The sequence below is a fragment of the Dama dama genome, chromosome 5 (assembly GCF_033118175.1).
Source record: "Dama dama isolate Ldn47 chromosome 5, ASM3311817v1, whole genome shotgun sequence".
NCBI lineage: Eukaryota > Metazoa > Chordata > Mammalia > Artiodactyla > Cervidae > Dama > Dama dama.
This window is the reverse complement of record NC_083685.1, coordinates 70,839,658-70,852,264: the sequence shown is the minus strand read 5'-3', so window position 1 is coordinate 70,852,264 and position 12,607 is coordinate 70,839,658. Positions and strand designations below refer to the sequence as shown.

The 12,607-nt window shown below is 36.8% G+C and overlaps 1 pseudogene; it reads left to right on the top strand.

Annotated features, from left to right (window-relative positions):
• The first annotated feature begins 5,876 nt into the window (after positions 1-5,876).
• On the top strand, positions 5,877-7,718 carry LOC133055551 (olfactory receptor 8H3-like; annotated as a pseudogene).
• The last annotated feature ends 4,889 nt before the right edge of the window (positions 7,719-12,607 follow it).

The following is a 12,607-nucleotide window of genomic DNA, read 5'->3' as shown; positions in this document are numbered from 1 at the left end:
CAAATCTGCATATGTTGCAATTAAAGCAAACCTGAAGTGTTTCAGGCATTCAATGGCTCAAAAATTTGGAAACTAGTAGAGTAACCCCCAAAAGAATAAGACAAAATAAATGGTAACAGAGTCATGATATGCGGGAGGTGAATTATCATTTGATTTGTTGATATAGAATCCTGGATCACCATGGAAAGAGTTCATTTCAGTAAATAAATTATTCAGACATAGACATGCACAGATTTGTAAAGCATCTGAATGGTGGCTAAACCCCACTTGTGATTATGCCATCACACGGCAAAATGTTGAACTACTATTAAGTTGATGTTTCATAAGTTTTGACATTCTGTTTTCTCCACCATCAACAATTTAAGAGTAGAAAATTGGTAGACTAAGAAATGATGACACAAATATTATTAACAAGAAATGATTGCTGATTAGCTGAGAGGAAGTGAAAGCATAGAGAAATAATAAAAGCAATTATAAATCTGTGGTCAGAAGGGAATGGTTAGGGTTAGAGTATTAATTTCCATGAGGTGTAAGCACAAGTGATAAGGGGACATTGGGTAATACAGAGAAATCTCTTGGTAATGTGCATTCATTTTGCATGACAGTTGAAATTCTTACCATTTATCTATGAAACCTCATCTTATGAAGTAGAGAATATTTTAAAAAAACACAGAGTTCCATTTCTTAACAAATACAAAGTGATTGACTCCCTAAGTTCAAAGACTCAATAAACTGCATGTGTGTGTGTGTGTGTGTGTGTGTAGATTAATAAAGCACTGGCTATACACAATTCCTGAGGCATTTTGGAGGTATCTATAGAGATGGAGGCTCAGATGCTAAAGAGTCTGCCTGCACTGCAGGAGACTGGGGCTTGATCCCTAGGTCGGGAAGATCCCCTGGAAAATGGAATGGCCACCCACTCCAGTATTCTTGCTGGAGAATTCCATGGACAGGAATTCCTGGCAGGCTACAGTCTGTGGTATCCCAAAGAATTGGACATGACTTAGCAACTGAGTACACATGCACATTAGCACTCAAAAACTGTTAGTTTTGTTGAAAATTATATTTAAGAAATTATTTCAAAGACATCTGTCATGGTCTGGGCGTGAGTTGGAAAATAACTTCTAGACATGAGACAGAGCAAGAGGGAAATAAAGTTTATTAGAGTGGGAGATGCTGTTAGAACAGTGGACCAGCTCAAGGGAGAACTGAAGTTGAACAGGGATCCTTAGTCCACTTTTATACCCATGGTACAAGGAGTGGGATAGGGATCTGGCAGATTATTTGCTGATTGGATGAGGCATGTATACTGGGTGGGGGTGGGGAAGAGTAAGGCGAATGTCTTCTCTACCCCATAGGAGGGGACACAGATTATGCTGCTCAGGAGGACCTGAAACCCATTAATAGTGACAGCATGGAGGAGGGAAGGACGATAAGGATCTGGTGTTTCTGTTCCTGCAATCCAAGACTTTCCTTGGCTTTATCTGCTGTTTTGTCCTTGGGTCACCACAACATCTTTCATTTATAAATATATTTTCAAATCACATTTTCCTTAGTGGTTAGGACATTGAAATTAGTGTATAGAGAATTATACATTGTATAGGTGATTTTAAGTTATTGAATTCCACTGGTTAGGTATTATTGAAATATGTTTCTATTTGGAGCAAAGAAAGCTTTATTCTAAGGTTAAGCAAGGAGGATGTGGTGTTCATGTTCAAGCGGCTTCCCAGCTGACTAGTGGTAAAGAACTCATCTGCCAATGTAAGAAACATAAGAGATGAGAATTCAATTTCTAGGTGGGGACGATCCCTTAGAAGAGGGCATGGCAAACCACTGCAGCATTCCTGTCTGGAGAATCTGATGGGCAGAGGAGCCGGCAAACTACATTTCATTGCATCGCAGAGCCAGACATGACTGAAGTGAGTTAGTACACATGCACACATGTTCAAAAGACCCAAGTTCTCAGATGATTTTCACGGAAAAAATTTTATAGGCAAAATTTGCAGGGAGTTCTGCAGGATACTTGACCTTCCTCTGATTGGTTGGTGGTGAGGTCACAGGGTGGTGTTCCAGGAGTTTGCTTCCTGGTACCAGCCAGTCTGGTGTCCCCGAGCTTGTGCTCAGCCTGAAGTTGCCATCCTGCGTCTGGGTGGGGCCTTAGTTCCTATAGAAGATCTCAGTGACATGCATTGTTATGTACCTCCGTTGCGGAGGAAGCAGGACACTGGCCTGTTACTACGATATTGTTTCTTTCCATGTGTGCTCACTGACCTAAACAGTTATTGTTTGAATCTGCCCTTCGGAGCTCAGGAAAGGTCAAGGAGGATGAAAACCTTCTTTCTACAAATAGGAAACTAGGGACAAGAAAATGCATTTGTACCTGGGAGGGCCCCACCGGTCCTACCGGGCTTCAATCCTTCTTTTCTTTGATAATCCTCAACTTTGTGGGGAACAGGTGTTGGACAAGGAAGGGAATAACATTTTGGATAGAGATGTTAATCATAAATTCAGCAGAGGAGCTCGGTTTTATGAGGACTTTGTATAAACATGACAAAATAAATGGTCATGGTCAAATAAAAAATAAATATTCTGAAAGCATAATCCTAAACTTTAACAAAATGAGTTTCAACACTGGGACATTACTGATCAAGAAGAGCTTGCTTCTGTTAATTTTGCAGTCACCATGGTTATTGAGGTGGCTTTACACTGAAAATAACTGAGAGTTTCTCAGTTGGCTTAACTCCCTAAGTTGTCTGTCCTCAAATAAGTTTACACTGGCATTTTAATTTCTAAAGATTCCTGTTTTAGCAGGAGACAAAGAAGTGCTATCTTTTGATGAATAGAATTACCCTGCCTCAAATGAAGAACACATAAAAAAGTAGCTTCTTTATCAACACCAATAAATTATTACCTGAAATTCTGGATTTATGAGCAAACTTTCTTGTAAGATTCACATTTAAATCAACATAAACATTGATTTCATTATCATGAATCAGGAGAAAATTTATAATAATATTGTAATCTGATATTTAGTCAGATTTAGACCCTTTTAGAGTATTCTTCATATTGGGCAAATAATCCTCAGTGAGATATTTAATATTTGGTGAACACTTCTGCAGGGGCAGAGATTACTTTGCTGACAAAGGTTTGTATAGTCAAAGCTATGGTTTTTCCAGTAGTCATATATGAATGAGAGTTGGACCATAAAGAAGGCTGAAAACCAAATAATCAGTGCTTTTGAACTGTGGTGTTGGAGAAGACTCTTAAGAGTCCCTTGGACTGCAAGGAGATCAAACCAGTCAATCCTAAAGGAAATAATTCCTGAATATTCATTGGAAGGACTGATGCTGAAGCTGAAGCTCCAATACTTTGGCCACCTGATGTGAAGAGCCTACTCATTAGAAAAGACCCTGGTGCTAGGAAACATTGAAGGCAGGATGAGAAGGGGATGACAGAGGATGAGATGGTTGGATGGCATCACCAACTCAGTGGACATGAGTTTGAATAAACTTCAGTTGATGGTGAAGGACAGGGAAGCCTGGCATGCTACAGCCCTTGGGGTCACAAAGAGTCAGACACAACTCAGCGACTGAACTGAAGTCTGGAGGAAAGTTGGTCAAGGGGTATCAATCAATGCATAAGGCATTTAATTATGGGATTTATGAAAGGTTAGCATAAAATTGGTCACATTATATTATGAAATTTTAGTTATAAAATGCAGATGGATACTGACTATATAGTATAAGTATACAAATGGAGAATAATACAATTAAGCATTTAATGAACAAAAATAGCTCAGACATTCACCAAAATTTGAGTTTGATTATTTTCATATCATTTTTGAATTTTGTTATATATTCATTTTATTTTTGTGTATGCTATATTTTAGTATGTGGTGGTTATCTTTAGAAATCATTTTTTTTTTTTTTTTTACCACAAAACACATACACATGCATAGAAGAACACAAGGGACATTTTGGAGCTGATGGCTAGGTTTAGAACCTTAAATGTGGTGATAGCATTTGAATATATGCAGATGTCCAAATTCATTAATAAGTATATAGTAAATGTGTGTAAATCTTCCTGTATCAATTCTACTTCAGGAGAAGGCAATGGAAACCCACTCCAGTATTCTTGCCTGGAGAATCCCAGGGACAGAGGAGCCTGGTGGGCTGCTGTCTATGGGGTCACACAAAGTCGGACACGACTGAAGCAACTTCGCAACAGCAGCAGCAAAGCTTAAAAAATCAGTTCTGATCACCCCTGGAAGAATTTTCTTTTTCATATTTGGAGATTTCATTTTGTATCATTTAATGGACATATTTACTCTTAGCATAGTGTCACACATATATTTAAATATAAGATATAACTATGAAATTTCATTGTAAAAAATGTATCTTTCTATCCCTGATGGTTACAGTCATAGATTGACCATTTCTCTAGAAATGATTACTCTACCACCACTGGAATAAATTTAAACTATCACAAAGGAAAACTAAAGCATTGGGCTCTTTATTGTGTGGCTCCTAAGGGAAAACACAACCAGCTTTTCAAAACTTAGCACAGCTGCATTTAGTCCTTGAACTCTTGTCCTTGGAGACATGCAAAGCAATCTTTGATGGAAATTGTCCATACAGATGATCAGATGTTGCACAACCACCAATCCCCAGTATATGAGGTGCCCTGGAGTTTCCAGGATGAGAGGCAAAGTGTATTCTACTCTGTATTCATACACAGTTAGATCTCTGGTATTCTCTTTTAGACACAACTTCCTGACAAATTTTACATTTGAACAACAGTTGAACAAAATTTCTATGTTGATTTACTTTTCCCACAGAATGCAACAAAATGAGAGAATTAAAATTTAAAAAAAAAATCAAAAATACTATGTAACAGAAATTCTCAGTTGGAATGGTCTTCATATTTTATTCATGAGGGAAACTGTCCGACTTCTAGTCAGATAATACTGGAAATAGTTGTTCTTCCACCAACGTTGGCTGCTGGTAATTATTATTTTGAAAATCAGAAAGTTTTAGTTAGGTTCAAATAAAACAGGGACATGAGAGAAGCAGGCATACAGATATTATTTAACCTTACCCAGGGCTTGTGAAAGATGACACTGATGTAATCAAGGTCTTCAAGGAATGTATGTATTTTAGAAATATAATTTTTGTAGAAATTTGGTTTTGAATATCAAGTTATGAAAACACATATATTTTTTGGAAGTTAATCCTAATATATGGTCTAGGATTTTTAATACACCCTACTGAAATCCAAAGATTGAAATTTATATTTCATTAGTATTAAATCATATTGGAAAAAAATAATTGTGCATAATGTATTGAAACAATTATTTAATTATTGTTTTATATCTAGCATTTGTTTGTCAGAGTTGCTGAAATTAATTATGAATAGTAATTAGTACTATGGGCATACACTCTGTGATCAATCTATCTTCATAGAATTACTGAGACAACACGTACTAGCTCTGACTCTGGATAAATTACATAAATTCTCTATGTACATTTTTAATCTAAAAATGTGACTAATATTAATATATATGGTATAATTTTCTCAATGGAATTAAATGCTTTAATAAAGTGAAATGTTTAGAACACTATAAGACTATTTCTAATTTTCCAATACAGTAGTTTTTAGTATATTACGTGTAAATGTCAACTTATACACATTTCTATATTTAGCAATCAGGTAAAGATTTTTTCTCTTCATAACTGACACATTCTCCAATATGATCCCTTTTCAGAAAAAGCTAATATAAATATGCCATGTTGTTCATAGAAGCACAAATCTTTTTTGCAGTAATTCCTGCTAAGAATCAACTTTGAGTGCTCAACAGTTTGGCGAATTTGAACACCATGGGCAGAAGGAATATCATTCAAGTGTCTGATTTCATCCTCATGGGACTAAGAGACACTGAAGAGATCCGGCTGGTCCTCTTCAACCTCTTTCTACTAATATACCTGATCACTGTGCTAGGAAATGCAGGAATGATGTTGATAATCTGCCTCGATCTCCAGCTTCACACTCCCATGTATTTTTTCTTCAGTCACCTGTCATTTCTTGACCTCAAGATTCTCAACCGCCCTCACCCCTAAAACTTTAGACAACTTACTGACTTCCAACAAGTATATTTCACACCTGAACTGTTTCATCCAGATGAATTGTTTTGTCTTCGTGGTGCCACTGAATGTGTTCTTCTCTCCTCCATGGCCTATGATTGCTGTGTGATCTGCAACCTGCTGCATTACCCAGTTGTTATGTCCACTAGAACTGCTGCTCTCTTGTTATTGGATCCTTCCTGATTGGCTTCATGGACACCTTTGTCAACGTGCTTTGTTTGAACAAATTGCATTTCTGTGACTCTAGTGTAATCTTTCACTTTTTCTGTGATTCATCCCCTGTTTTAGCCCTGCCCTGTACTGACACACATGCTATTGAAATCATAATATCCATTTTTGCTGGCTCCACCCTGGTGGTGTCTCTTATCACAATATCTGTGTCCTATGCATCCATCCTGTCCACTATCCTGAAAATTACTTCCACTTCAGGGAAGCAAAATGCCTTCTCTACTTGTACCTCCCATCTCCTGTCAATCACCATCTTTTATTGCACTACAATTTTTACTTACATAAAACCAAGTAAGTCCTACTCTTTGGGAAAGAATCAAATGACTTCTGTTTTTTATAGTATTGCCATCCCCTTGCTGAATATGCTCATATACAGTCTTTGAAATAAATAAGTAAAAAATGCTCTCAGCAGAGTCTTACAGAAGAGAAAGAGCTCCAAACAATTAAAGTAACATTGATCCTAAACTTTTAAGCTCCTCTGTTTTTTTTGTCCCTATAGTGTATTTCCTTACTCTTTCTCCAAAAACAAATAGAAGTATTTATTTATTCTATTGATCCATCCTTTGCTTGAATAAATCTAATCTCAGGCCTTTCTAAGAATATGATTTTAGAAATCTACATTGTAATTGGAAACCATGAAACACGTTTAAACTATGGTCTCCATATGTATGTTTTTAAGGGCAACTGATTAACAAAATGAAAAGTATAGTTGTCAGTTTTTAAAGTGTGCTGTACAAATCCCCATGCATAATCAAACTTTAAAGAATTTTATGATTGGAAAGAGCTCCATTTAGGGAAAAAACAATAGCAGTTTCAGAAATCATTTCCTTTACTTGGTGGAGAAGCAAGATAGCAGAGTGATTATGAGTACTTGGTTGGAAACCAAATGTTCAAGGATTTGGATTCCAAACCTTCTACACAATTGCCTGTCGAATGCTTTAAAAAAAAAAAAAAAAAATCACTGAAACTAAGTTTCGAGTTCCTAAACTGCACAGATAAGTAACGATTCCAGGTCCAAACAGTTACTGTAAATATCAAATCAGTTAATTGATGTTAACTTTTTAAGGCGATACTAATAAATATTGGCCATTATCATCAGAACATTCACATCTCTGCAGTATTTTCAATGCCCAATGCCTATTTCATAATAAATATTCATGTGTAGCTTTATGAATTAACTTTGGTTTATTTAAAGGACAAATACACGAAAAGAAACTAAATAAAAACTTAGCATTTAACAATTTTTCATTTAGAATGGAATGTGTCAATATTGGAGATATTTGAAAAATTTAAGGAAATTGATATGCCTAAGAAGTTATTCAGGGTTTTGTATGTGTTCTTCTAGATTGATAGATTTTTTAAAATTAATTTATTTATTTTAATTTGAGGCTAATTACTTTACAATATTTTGGTGGTTTTTGCCATAATGTGACATGAATCAGCCATGGGTGTACATGTGTCCCCCATCCTAAACCCCCTCCCACTCCCCTCCCCATCCCATCCCTCAGGGTTGTCCCAGTGCACCGGCTTTGTGTGCCCTGTTGCATGCATTGAATTTGGACTGGTGATCTGTTTCACATATGGTAATATACATGTTTCAGTGCTATTCTTTCAAATCATCCCACCCTCACCTTCCGCCACAGAGTCCAAAACTCTATTCTTTACCTCTGTGTCTCTTTTGCTGTATTGCATATAGGGTCATTGTTACCATCTTTCTCAATTCCATATATATATATATATATATATATATATATATATATATATATATATATATATACTGTATTGGTGCTTTTCTTTCTGACTTACTTCACTCTAATAGGCTCAAGTTTCATCCACCTCATTAGAACTGAGGTAAAAAAATGCATAAAAATGCATTATTTTTAATAGCTGAGTAATATTTCATTGTGTATATGTGCAACAGCTTTCTTATCCTGTCATCTGCCAATGGACATCTAGGTTGCTTATATGTCCTAGCTATTGTAAACAGATTGATAGTTTTAAATGTAAACATAGGGGTGTGTTAGTGTGAGTGTGTGTATTGTGTATATGAATAATATTCTTATCATTTCCTATGTCTTTTTTGAGGTTTTCTATGTACACTTACAAGTTTAATCTTCAATTATTCCTTTATCATTGAAATCTAAGATGACTGTGTTTGGTTAATGGGAGAATCTATATTCTCATTTTGCAGTGTTTGGACATAAATGTTTGTAAATTTATGAAATTAAAATTCTGCATGCAGTGTTATCAATTCTATGGCTCCCAGAATATATCAATTATATTTTCTTAATAATTATTTATTTTGATGCATAATTGTTTTGCAATGTTGTGTTAGTTTCTGCTGTACAACAAAGTGAATCAGATATCAGTTCAGTTCAGTTCAGCCGCTCAGTTGTGTCTGACACTTTGTGACCCCATGAATCACAGCACACCAGGCCTCCCTGTCCATCACCAACACCCACAGTCTACCCAAACCCATGTCCATCAGGTCGCTGATGCAATCCAGCCATCTCATCTTCTGTCGTCCCCTTCTCCTCCTGCCCCCAATCCCTCCCAGCATCAGGGTCTTTTCCAATGAGTCAAATCTTCACAAGAGGTGGCCAAGGTGTTGGAATTTTAGCTTAAACATCAATCCTTCCAATGAACACCCATGACTGATCTCCTTTAGGATGGACTGGTTGGATCTCCTTGCAGTCCAAGAGACTCTCAAGAGTCTTCAACACCACAGTTCAGAAGCATCAATTCTTCAGCTCTTAGCTTTCTTTCTAGTCCAACTCTCACACCCACACATGACCACTAGAAAAACCACAGCATTGACTAAACAGACCTTTGTTGACAAAGTAATGTCTCTGTTTTTTAATATGCTATCTAGGTTGGTCATAACTTTCCTTCCAAGGAGTAAGCGTCTTTTAATTTCATGGCTGCAATCACCATCTGCAGTGATTTTGGAGCCCCCCAAAAACAAAGTCTGATACTGTTTCCACTGTTTCCCCATCTATTTGCCATGAAGTGATGGGACCAGATGCCATGATCTTAGTTTTCTGAATGTTAAGCTTTAAGCCAACTTTTTCCACTCTCCTCTTTCACTTTCATCAAGAGGCTTTTTAGTTCCTCTTCACTTTCGGCAATAGGGGTGGTGTCATCTGCATATCTGAGGTTATTGATATTTATCTCAGCAATCTTGATTCCAGCTTGTGCTTCTTCCATCCCAGCATTTCTCATGATGTACTCTGCATATAAGTTAAATAAGCAGGGTGACAATATACAGCCTTGATGTATTCCTTTTCCTATTTGGAACCAGTCTGTTGGTCCATGTCCAGTACTAACTGTTGCTTCCTGATCTGCATACATGTTTCTCAAGAGACAAGTCAGATAGTCTGGTATTCCCATCTCTTTCCAAATTTTCCACAGTTTATTGTGATCCACACTGTCAAAGGCTTTGGCATAGTCAATAAAGCAGAAATAGATGTTTTTTCTGGAACTCTCTTACTTTTTTGATAATCCAGCGGATGTTGGCGATTTGATCTATGATTCCTCTGCCTTTTCTAAAATCATCTTGAATACCTGGAAGTTCACAGTTCATGTTTTGCTGAAGCCTGGCTTGGGGAATTTTGAGCATTACTTAACTAGCATGTGAAATGAGTTCAATTGTGCAGTAGTTTGAGCTTTCTTTGGCATTGCCTTTCTTTGGGATTGGAATGAAAACTGACCTTTTCCAGTCCTGTGGCCACTGCTGAGTTTTCCAAATTTGCTGGCATATTGAGTGCAGCACTTTTGCAGCATCATCTTTCAGGATTTGAAATAGCTCAACTGGAATTTCATCACCTCCACTAGCTTTGTTCATAGTGATGCTTCCTAAGGCCCACTTGACTTCACATTTTAGGATGTCTGGCTCTAGCTGAGTGTGAGTGATCACAGCATTGTGATTATCTGGGTCATGAAGATTTTTTTTGTACAGTTCTTCTGTGTATTCTTGCCACCTATTCTTAATATCTTCTACTTCTGTTAGGTCCATACCATTTCTGTCCTTTATCGAGCCCATCTTCACTTGAAATGTTCCCTTGGTGTCTCTAACTTTCTTGAAAAGATCTCTAGTCTTTCCCATTGTGTTGTTTTCCTCTATTTCTCTGCATTGATCACTGAGGAAAGCTTTCTTCCCCTCTCCTTGCTATTCTTTGGAACTCTGCATTAAGATGGGGATATCTTTCCTTTTCTCCTTTGCTTTTTGCTTCTCTTCTTTTCACAGCTATTTGTAAGGCCTCCTCAGACAGCCATTTTGCTTTTTTGCATTTCTTTTCCATGGTTATGGTCTTAATCCCTGTCTCCTGTACAATTTCACCAACTTCCATCCACAGTTCATCAGGCACTCTGTCTATCAGATCTAGTACCTTAAATCTATTTCTCACTTCCACTGTATAATCGTAAGGGATTTAATTTAGGTCATACCTGAATGGTCTCTTGGGCTTCCCTTGTGGCTCAGCTGGTAAATAATCTGCAATGTGGGAGACCAGGGTTCAGTCCCTGGGTTGGGAACATCACCTGGGAAGGGAATGGCTACCCACTCCAGTATTCTGGCCTGGAGAATCCCATAGACTCTAAGGCCCATGGGGTTGCAAAGATTCTGAATCAGCTATAAGTATATGTATATTCCTTCACTCTTGGGTTGGCACCCCCTTTCCAACTGAAATATTTAATAAGGCTACCTTTCTGTTACAGGTCAGCAAGCTTCAGTAAATGCATCTTTGTTGAAATTCTGTGTGTTTTAAAACATTTTTGCCTTTCTCCTGATTTCTACAGGTTTGATATGATTGTTAAAACTAAATTCTTAATCTGAATGCTTGGTTCATCTAATTTTTTTTTAACAGAGAAAAATAATTCCTAAGCCATTTTGGAAGTATATTTAGAGATTCTCATTTCTCCAAATCAAGCAGAAAAACTTCATTAAGTTGATAGTATTAAAAATGAAACTGGGTTTTGCTTTCATTTTTCCTTAAAAAGAGACTTGAACAACAACCCAGTTTAATGTACTCTTCCCAGCATTGTTACAAAATGACCTCTGGAAAAGATGAAATCTCCATTGCTGCCTTCACTGTGCATGAATCATTGAGAAGTAATGAAACAAATTGAGCAGTCAAAACATTTTTTGATTTGCATTTCTCTGATAATGAGTGATGTTGAACATCTTTTCATGTGTTTGTTAGCCATCTGTATGTCTTCTTTGGAGAAATGTCTGTTTAGTTCTTTGGCCCATTTTTTGATTGGGTCATTTATTTTTCTGGAATTGAGCTTCAGGAGTTGCTTGTATATTTTTGAGATTAATCCTCTGTCTGTTTCTTCATTTGCTATTATTTTCTCCCAATCTGAGGGCTGTCTTTTCACCTTACTTATAGTTTCCTTTGTTTTGCAAAAGCTTTTAAGTTTCATTAGGTCCCATTTGTTTAGTTTTGCTTTTATTTCCAATATTCTGGGAGGTGGGTCATAGAGGATCTTGCTGTGGTTTATGTCGGAGAGTGTTTTGCCTATGTTCTCCTCTAGGAGTTTTATAGTTTCTGGTCTTACATTTAGATCTTGAATCCATTTTGAGTTTATTTTTGTGTATGGTGTTAGAAAGTGTTCTAGTTTCATTCTTTTACAAGTGGTTGACCAGCTTTCCCAGCACCACTTGTTAAAGAGGTTGTCTTTTTTCCATTGTATATCCTTGCCTCCTTTGTCGAAGATAAGGTGTCCATAGGTTCGTGGATTTATCTCTGGGCTTTCTATTCTGTTCCATTGATCTATATTTCTGTCTTTGTGCCAGTACCATACTGTCTTGATGACTGTGGCTTTGTAGTATAGTCTGAAGTCAGGCAGGTTGATTCCTCCAGTTCCATTCTTCTTTCTCAAGATTACTTTGGCTATTCGAGGTTTTTTGTATTTCCATACAAATTGTGAAATTCTTTGGTCTAGTTCTGTGAAAAATACTGTTGGTAGCTTGATAGGGATTGCATTGAATCTATAGACTGCTTTGGGTAGAATAGCCATTTTGACAATATTGATTCTTCCAATCCATGAACACGGTATGTTTCTCCATCTGTTTGTGCCCTCTTTGATTTCTTTCATCAGTGTTTTATAGTTTTCTATGTATAGGTCTTTTGTTTCTTTAGGTAGATATACTCCTAAGTATTTTATTCTTTTTGTTGCAATGGTGAATGGTATTGTTTCCTTAATTTCTCTTTCTGTTTTTTCATTGTTAGTATATA